We start from the raw sequence: 10,082 nt of genomic DNA, 5'->3' as shown, positions 1-10,082 counted from the left end.
TAATAATGATAAGATTTGATTTAGTAATGATTTGGTAATTATGATTTAATAATGAATTTATATTTAATATTATAATAATGATTTGATAGTAATGATTAGTAATAATGAAATTATTATTAATATTTAATGATTTGATACTAATGACTAGTAATAATAAAATTATTATTAATATTTAATGATTTGATAGTAATGATTAGTAATAATGAATTATTATTAATATTTAAAGATTTGATAGTAATGATTAGTAATAATGAAATTATTATTAATATTTAATGGTTTGATAGTAATTATTATTAATATTTAATGATTTGATAGTAATTATTAGTAATTATTAGTAATAATTAAATAATAATAATAATTTGATACTAATAAGGTGATAAATTATATATTCACATTGAAGTTGAATTTATGTAATTTTTGTCGATAAATTATTCGATCGAATTTTTTAAATAGAGGAACCTAATTGGTATGACATTTATAATTCGAGGACTTGAACAGATTTGAATGGACATGTGCTTCAATTAACCATAAAAATAATTTAATAATAATTTAATAATGAATTTAATATTTAATGATATGATGGTTTAGTATGATAACAATCATTATAGTAATGATTTGATAATAATCATTATAATAATGATTTAGTAATAATCATTATAATAATAATTTAATAATACTTTTTAAATATTTAATGATTTGATGATTTAGTAATGATTTGATAATATTATTATAATAATGATTTAGTAATAATCATTATAATAATGATTTAATAATAATATAATAATGATTTAATAATAATCATTATAATAATGATTTAATAGAAATTATTTAATAATGATTTAGTAATGATTTTATAATAATGATTTAATACTAATGATTTAATAATTATTACTAATAATTATAGAATAATAACAAATGAGTGTACAAGTGTGGACTACTCGAAATTAAATTTATACGTAGTCGAATTTATTAATGATTTTTAAATATTTAATGATTTGATACTAATGATTTACTAATTATTATTAATATTTAATTATTTGATACCAAATATTTTCTTAAACCTCAGAAATTGTCGCCTCTCTACCATTGTTATGAGGAACGGCTTTCCATTATCCCAAAAATAAGCAAGGTAAGCCGAAGTCTCAAAATTAAAGTCGTCGTCTTGAATGTCGTCAAGAGTTGGCATGAATGAAGCCATATTGTTCCAAGCATTAATGTAGGTTGCATGCTTCTCAACCCAATTAATATTTTCTTTACGACGACCATCAAATCTGTGCAGGTCGTCATGCGTCTCAACCCAGTTCACCTGACGACGACCATCCAAGTTTTGGAGGAGGTCATGATCCCATAGACTCCGCGGAATAGGTTGGTGGAAGTGGAATTACCTCAACACTCTATCCCCAAATTGGATCTCAACAAAAGCAAAATTGATCAATGGTGTAACATCACACCAATATTGAAATCCATCTAAAATATCGTGCGGTATCAACGCAAAAATTTCTTCATTCATGTATGGTCTCCAATTAAACTGTAAAATTACAAAAACAATAAAATTGATTTAAATCAAATAATATAGTTAATTTAAATAATAATTAAAAATAACATATTATACATACCTTATTTTTGGCCTTAATGTCGATCTTTAGCCTGAACTCTTTAATGTTATTATGCACCAACCCCGTGCCTTCAATTTTATGCCTCCATCTGTATATCAATCAAAACAAAAATATGACCATTTTGTTCAATAATTTTAATCAAAATAAATATTTTCTAATTAATATTTTATATTAAAATAGAGGATTCATATTACCTTCCGGCAAGTGAAAAATCAACCGCAGTCCGAGTCTATGCCAAGCCCATGATTATAGCAGCAACAGACATCCACCGATTTCTGTTGTATTATTATCATTCACGACTAATGACGCCTTGCACATCTCACGATACAAGAACACCAATATCGCCGATCCCCAACTATATTGCCTACTATTCTCAAAATTTCTTAAAAAAAGAATATATTGAGTGTGAACATAACTACAAGATTTATCAGACATCAAAATTCCCCCAATCAACTGTAATATATATGCTCGTGTTGCATATATAATTCCGTGCTTCGTACTATTTGGTTGAAGCTGAAATTCATTCTTCAACCATGACAACCTCACACGCCACCCTCTACACTCTGGTGGTACGGGTGTTTTCCCAAGAAACAAGCTGAAAAGTTGTGTTACATTATTAAACTCATGTGACATTACCACTGGCATCCCATTAGTTTGGACCCCGAGTTGCATTACCACATCCTCCAGAGTTATCGTACATTCGCCACATGGCAAATGAAACATGTACGTTTCTGGTCTCCAACGTTCAATCAACGTACTGATCAAACCTGGGTCCAACTTGTAATCTCGCACAAATGTTACATACCAAAATCCAACCTCTTGCAAGTTTTCTTCAATCAATGGGTGTGGCTTGGGCACTTTATGTAGCCGAAGACGAAGGACTCGCTGCTCGTCCTCCTGCAATTAGATAATGCAAAAAAATTATCACAATCATCATAAAATAATATTCAAATATTTATTAATTATAATTTATTAAACAAATATTTTATTCACCATTATTCCCAAATGACTTGAAATATGTTCATTGTCAAGTCTCAGTTGTGGAATTTGGTCAGCCATTGGAATGAATCTGTAAAAAAAATTAAACAACAATATTTAAAAAATCATTTAATATAATCTAATATAAACTAACTAACTAACTTACTAATTTACAACACAACAAAAAAATTAATATAATAACTTATAATATAATAAACTTATAAAGTAAACTTTTTAAAATATAAGCTAACCTATAACTATTAAATTATTTTTTCATTATAATATACTACTAATATTACTAACTAATTTCTTATAATATAAATTCAACAAACAAATATAACTTAACTATTTAACTAACACAAATTAATTAAATAAATTTTTTATATAACTAACGAATAACAAAACAAACTAATTAATTATTTTTAACTATATAACTATCAAACATACTAATTAAATAATTTTTTATTTCTGTATAATATATTTAACTTAAACTAATAATCATATAACCTTAAACTAACAAACTAATTAATTGATTTTTGTTTACCCTAAACACTAAATTAACAAACTAAAAATTTATAATAATAAACTAATTTAAATAATAAAAGTTTACCTCACAAGAGTCTTATCTCCCTTTCTTCTTCTTCCTTTCCTTTCTCCCTTTCTTTATTTCTTTCTTTCTCGGCTGCACTATTTTCTCCCTTTCTTTGGCTGCAATCTCTTCTCCCTTTCTTTCTTTTATGTTCTCACGTTAACCACCTCTCATATATACACAAGCTGCCTCAATTATTTCACCAATAATTGTACAATTCACGGGCTGAAATGGTTCACATGCATGCATCAATAATTGTTGTATGAAGCAGCTGATTTCACACTGCAATTGCAGCCCATATAGCTGCAGCGACATGTAGCGGGGAGCAGAAGGGGACGGCATGCAGCGGGGAGCAAGAGGAGACGTGCAGAAATATGCCATACAAAAAGACAAGGTCGCTGGGAGTGCATGGTGACCTCTTAGGTCGTCCGGAAAGCATGACGACCTATGGGTTGGTTTTTGCATGTGCCATGCAACGTTCAATCAACGTTTATTCTCTTTGTGAGTTCGTCGGAAGCTGACACGTCGTTGGTCGCCCGGAAAGCATGGCGACCTACGGCCAACACTGTTCATTTCGCCCTATTTCATCGATTAATCTTGGGAGTACATTATCACGTGAAATAAAAAATTCGAGAACATTATCTCGTGAAATTAGCCCTCTTAAAGTATTGAGCAATTCTAACTTTGTGTTGAGATCTATAAAGATATTAAGGAAACTTATTGGATTTCCCGTACCCTTTTGAACCTCCACATTTTCATACAACAAAGAATCACATGGCTGGTGAAACTCCAACCCAAACTCTGCCGCCGGTATCTACTACACCAACTGTCTCTGTTTCCGTTACCGAGTCTGTCTCAACGGCCATAGCAGAAAAGCAAGAACAAACGCCGCCACCCGAACTCGTGGAATCTGAACTTGATTCAACGGTTGAGGTGGAAAACCAAGAGATGGCTCCACCTCCACCAGTGGAGTCAGAATCTGAGTCACCAGCTGTGACGGAGAAACCAAATGAAGAAGAGCCGCCAGCTCCGGCAGCATCAACTGTGGTGATGTCGGAATCTGAAATGCATCAACCACCTTCAACGCTGCCTCGAGAGGTGGTTAGGGAGTCGAGGTCGCTGGCGGCGATGATGGATAAAGACAAGACTGAAGCACAAAAGCCTACTCTGACTAGCTGTACAACAACTAGTGCTCAAGAGGTGTCTGCCATTGTTGGCGACAAAAAGATTCCTCAAAATTTAGGCTCTTTCAAAGAGGAAAGTAACAAAGTAGCTGATCTATCCAATGTCGAAAGAAAAGCTTTAGAAGAACTGAAGCAGATTGTTCAAGAAGCCATTGATGCTAATCTCTTCACTTCCGAAACCAATACCGAAGAAAACCCAGAAAACCGAAAGAAAGAACATCCAACAGAGGTTTCCATTTGGGGTATCCCTCTTCTAAAAGATGACAGATCTGATGTCATCCTTTTAAAGTTCTTAAGGGCGAGAGATTTCAAAGTGAAGGAATCGTTTGCAATGATAAAAAACACGATTAAATGGAGGAACGAGTTCCGAATAGATGAGCTCTTGGATGAAGACTTCAGTGATGATATGGAGAAAGTTGTGTTCATGCATGGAAAAGACAGGGAAGGCCATCCTGTTTGTTACAACCTCTACTGGGAGTTCCAGAACAAAGATTTGTACCGGAAAGCATTTTCCGATGAGGAGAAACGAATGAAGTTCCTTCGATGGCGGATTCAGTTCTTAGAGAAGAGCATAAGAAAGCTTGATTTTAGACCTGGTGGAGTTTCCACTGTTTTTCAAGTCAGCGACCTCAAGAATTCTCCTGGACCTGGAAGAAGGGAGCATAGGTTGGCAACAAAATAAGCTCTTGAATTGCTTCAAGATAATTATCCCGAGTTTGTTGCAAAACAGGTTTATTTTGTTCTTTAATGTGAGCTTCAACTTCCATTATTCTCAATCAGATTATTTGTAGATGCATTGATTCTTGCTTTCATGTTTGGTTTAGGTGTTTATAAATGTTCCCTGGTGGTACCTTCATTCTATACAATGATAAGTCAATTCATGAGTCAGAGAACCAAGAGCAAGTTTGTTTTCGCAGGGCCAGCAAAATCTGCTGAAACCCTTTTCAAGTGAGTGATAAGAGTCTTTATGTAAGTGGTTTTCTTTTAAATAGTCCGGGGACGATTAATATTTGTTTAGAAACTTTTTCGGCAATTGACTACGCACACATTCTTCGTACGCTATTCTTTAATTATTGAGGTACCGTATAAGTGGTTATTTTTCAATATCTTTGGTTCCCTGAATTTTGATGGTAAAAACAGATACATACCGCCTGAGCAAGTTCCAATTCAATACGGTGGGTTGAGTGTGGATTATTGTGATTGTAACCCAGAATTCAGTGATGCTGATCCCGCCACTGAAATAACTGTGAAACCAGGAACAAAGCAAACTGTTGAAATAACCATCTATGAGGTGCAGTTATGTTGCTTCTTCAAGCCATTTTTACATTTGATACTTTAGATTAAAGGAAAATTACACCGTTCTTCACTATACTTTATTTTCTCTCTTATTTTGTTATTATATTTTCAATTTTTCTAATTTGCTCATTGAACTTTACAAATTGAATCATTTTGCTTACTCTGCCGTTAACTGTTTAACGGTGTTATGATATGACACAAGAAATGCCGTCGGCCACTATGCCATTTTCATTCTGGCCACAATCGTTGATGGTGGCCGTTCGATCCCAAATTTCATGGGTTGTTTCATGTCGACCCCTGAGTCCGAATCTAGTGGTTATTTCATTGGAAAATATCTCAAACCTCGTGAATCTAGATTAAAACGTTTCGGTTTTCTCACTTTCAATCTCAAAATCATGAACTGCAGAGCAAGTTCCGACAAAATGGAAGTCTGATTTTGACTCACGGTGTCGAGGTTAAGCGACCAATGAAATTTTAGACCGAACGACCACCATCTGCGGTGGTCGACGGTGGCTGGCAGTGGCATCCTCATTCCTTTTGTTAAGGACGTTAGAGAGATAACAGGGGAGTTAGCAAAATGATTCAATCCGTAAATTTCAATGAGCAAATTAGAAAAATTAAAAGTACAATTAGTAAAATAAGAGAGAATAAAGTACAGTGAGGAATAGTGTAATTTACCCTTAGATTAATGGGTAGGTTTTGCATTGCAGAAATGTGTTCTTGTGTGGGAAATCAGGGTGGTTGGATGGGAGGTGAGCTATGGATCAGAATTCAAGCCTAATGCCAAAGATGGCTACATAGTGATAATCCATAAACCCAGAAAGATGAGTGCAAAGGATGAAGCCGTTGTGTCTCAAAGCTTCAAAGTGAGTGAACTGGCTAAAGTGTTTCTTGCAGTTGACAACCCATCATCCAAAAAGAAGAACCTTCTTTATCGGTTTAAGGTTAAACCCTTCTAGGATTGATGCTACTGTTATTCTCACTATGGAACTTGAACATGGAAATTTTAGTTTTTTCTGACAACTTTACCATTATTTTTTATTTATTATTTTGCCTTGTATTTTTGTAAGCTGCTCGCTCGTAGTTTTGGAATTTGTTGGGTTTTGCAACAACAAAATAGATATCGTGTTCGATGAGCAATCACAACCTTTTTTCATTCTCATTCACTTTTCAATTTCTTCATATTATTAGTAGGGTTTGAAGATGGGTGACAAAATGCATAAAGAGAAAATGTAATGGAAAATTGGGGCTTAGTTTTCTTTTTTTTGTGGGATTTTAAAATTAGATTTATTGCAACGATTATTGATTAATCTCAATAGTAAAAAAAGATCCGATCAATCTCAATAATAAAAAAATTTATTTAATTAAAAACTACCATAATTAAATTTTTAAAAGGATCTGATGATTAAATCAAAGGATTCTAACTTCTAATTTTAATTAAGATTTATTTTAAAGTTTAGGATATTGAACCTTTAAATTAAAGGAAAGGGAGGAAAGTATTAATTTAATGTTTTTTTATTAGAGAAATGGTTGAATAAATGTCAGATCAACTGAAATTGAATTATATTATTTTTATGATTAAATGAAAATAAATACATATCAACTTAAAATAAAATTATATTATTTTTATGATTATATGAAAAAAATTACAATCGACGACCGTTCATTCCATTCAAAGTTTAACCTTTACAATAACTGTCGGTTTAAAGAATTAAATTTTTTTAGAAAATAAAAGTCCACATTAACATTTGTTAACAATAAAAAAATACTAATAGTTAACGGAAAGTAGACTAATAAAAGTGAATTAAATAATTAAAATTGATATTTTTTCAAACACAAAAGTAATTGAGATGCCTAATGCAAACTTCTTTATTAAACCTTAACTCTGTTGTGTCGTATCGTATTGTGTCGTATCGTGTGATTTGATAGCCAGCTCTTACTTTAACTATATTGATTGAAACCTGTAGAATTACTTCAAAAGACGTGCATATTCAACATTACAGTTTAAAAAGTTGTGAATGAAAACGAAATATCATTTAAAGGTTAATAAAGTATCTACGTAACTTCTTCAAAGTAACACATGAATTATTTAATTAGAATATAAATATTTTGTGATATTTATACAAATTAAATTATCTAAGTGATTAAAATAATTATTGTTATTAGATATCACATATTTAAGTACTAATGACTGTAAAATTGATTGAACGTTCATTGTAAAATAATTGAAAACACTTATAACATATATTATTTATAATAACTTTAACTTAGTAAAAAAGGTATTTTGTGATATTTAAAGTTATTAAATATAATTATATTATATTATGAATAATATAATATGAATTATTAGTTAACAAAATACATACTTTGATTAAATATAATATATTATAATATATAATCAAATGTTATTAATATTTTGTGATATTTAAAGTTGTTAAATATAATTATATTATGTTATATTATATTATAAATAATTAGTTAACAAAATCACATACTTGATTACAGATAGATATATTATAATATATGATCGAATGTTAAACTTTCAAATGACACTAATTCTAAAAGTACTATTCATATAAAACTATTTTAATCGATTAAATTATTCTTTTATTAAAATAAGTATCGAAGCCGTGACATGAAGAGAGGAAGGTGACCCAAACCAGTAGGTGACTACTAAAGATTCAAGTCATTTTTTGTATTTCGTTTAACTAATAATAACTTTAGTTTTGTTGAACTTAGATGAAATGAAGTAATATTATTTAATTCGTACACATTACTTTTATTAATAAAAATAATTAAATTGTTTTGTTGAACTTTCATTTCATAGGTGAATTTTGTTAGGTGGGATGGCACCCTTTATCTAGGTTTGCATTTAAAAGTAGCATACATATATATAGTTTTAAATAAACAAATAAAGAGATGCAATCATTTTTTAGCCGGGACCAGCCTTTATCCACCGTCTTTCTCTGTTCTCTGTATGTTATGTGTAGTGGTAGAGGCAAGCGTTGTTAAAGAATATATGTGTTGATTTTGAAATTTAATTTTTTTATATTAATTGTTTATTTAAAATTTTATTTATATCAATCTTATATAAAAATTTTATATTACTAATATATATATATATATACTCACTTTAAAAAATAATATTTTCTCGTAATATAACCATTGTTTGACGATCGTTTTTGTTTGTGTTGTTGTCATTGACAAAGGCCACCGGTTTCAAGCCCAAATGGAATTAAGTTGGGCCATATTCTATAACATTGTATTTGTTAGGCCTTAGAGGTTATGAGTCATATCCTACATGTAATTTTGATGAGTTTCTTTGATTGAATTATTAAGACATCGGATTTAAAATTTGATGTTAATCAAGATTGTTTTTTTCGAGACATCAAATTCATAAAACGATAGTCTTAATATATAAGATTAATAGGAAAAAATAGTTTCCTCTCAATTTTTATGCTGTTTGCCTCAAATTTTTTTCATATTTGTTCCTCTCAATTTTTTCACTGTTTACCTTTTTTCTTTTATATATATATATATTTTTGATTGACAATGGTATTAATATTAATATTGATTGAATTGTTGGTATCTATTATTTTTGTTTATTTTCATATATGACATCCTTTATTTTATTTTTTTAGTTTATAATAACTCTCCTTTTACGGCATACTTTCCTACGTCTTTTAACATGTTTTCGGTCTTCTATATTGTTTGTTTGGTCATGTTATTCGTTTAATTTTGTCGGTTGGATTGATTAAGATGATGCTTATTTGTTATCTTACTAGTCTTCCTTGCTTTGAATCATCGAATTAGATTTGAATACACGATTTACGTTCAAAGATAGTTTTCTCACAATGATTGACCCTAATTTACTCTTGTCGGTGGTCTTTTACTAGTATGATTCAATGTTGTGGCTCGTTTGTCGATCTAGTCAAATCTATTTGTATATATATTTTGTTCGAGGTTTTGGGATGAAATTTTCAATATTTTCCTTGTATGATCCTTATATGATCTCAATTGACTAGTTTATTGTTTCATTAATTATAAAAAATATCTTAATTATATGTTTAGTTTATGTTTATGGTTATAAACCTTTGTTATAATTTTAAATATTTCTTTTTTTTAAAAAATAATTCCTTATATTCTCATAAAAGAATTAATCAAGATTGTTAAGTTAATTAGATCATTTAAATGATTCTGTTTAAGTAAATGTTCATGGGTTTTAGTCCAGACGAATTTTTATTAAGTTTAAATGTTTATATATGATTTATTTATTTATTTTTGAAAAGTAGAATTATGATCATAAGGGAGAATCATGCAAAGAAAAAACATTGACACTAACCTCATTAAAAAAAACCTCTTTAAATTTAAATGGATGAAAAAGTGTGCTAAATGTCAAGTCCTGAATATGGAACAAAC

At 30.1% G+C, this 10,082-nt stretch overlaps 1 pseudogene; it reads left to right on the top strand.

Moving 5' to 3' along the window:
* The first annotated feature begins 3,975 nt into the window (after positions 1–3,975).
* Positions 3,976–6,662, top strand: LOC120161556 (annotated as a pseudogene).
* The last annotated feature ends 3,420 nt before the right edge of the window (positions 6,663–10,082 follow it).

Source organism: Hibiscus syriacus, unplaced genomic scaffold, assembly GCF_006381635.1.
Source record: "Hibiscus syriacus cultivar Baekdansim isolate YM2019G1 unplaced genomic scaffold, ASM638163v2 tig00111402_pilon, whole genome shotgun sequence".
In the NCBI taxonomy this organism is placed as follows: Eukaryota; Viridiplantae; Streptophyta; class Magnoliopsida; order Malvales; family Malvaceae; genus Hibiscus; species Hibiscus syriacus.
The sequence above is the reverse complement of the archived record's forward strand: the minus strand, read 5'-3'. Positions and strand labels throughout refer to the sequence as shown.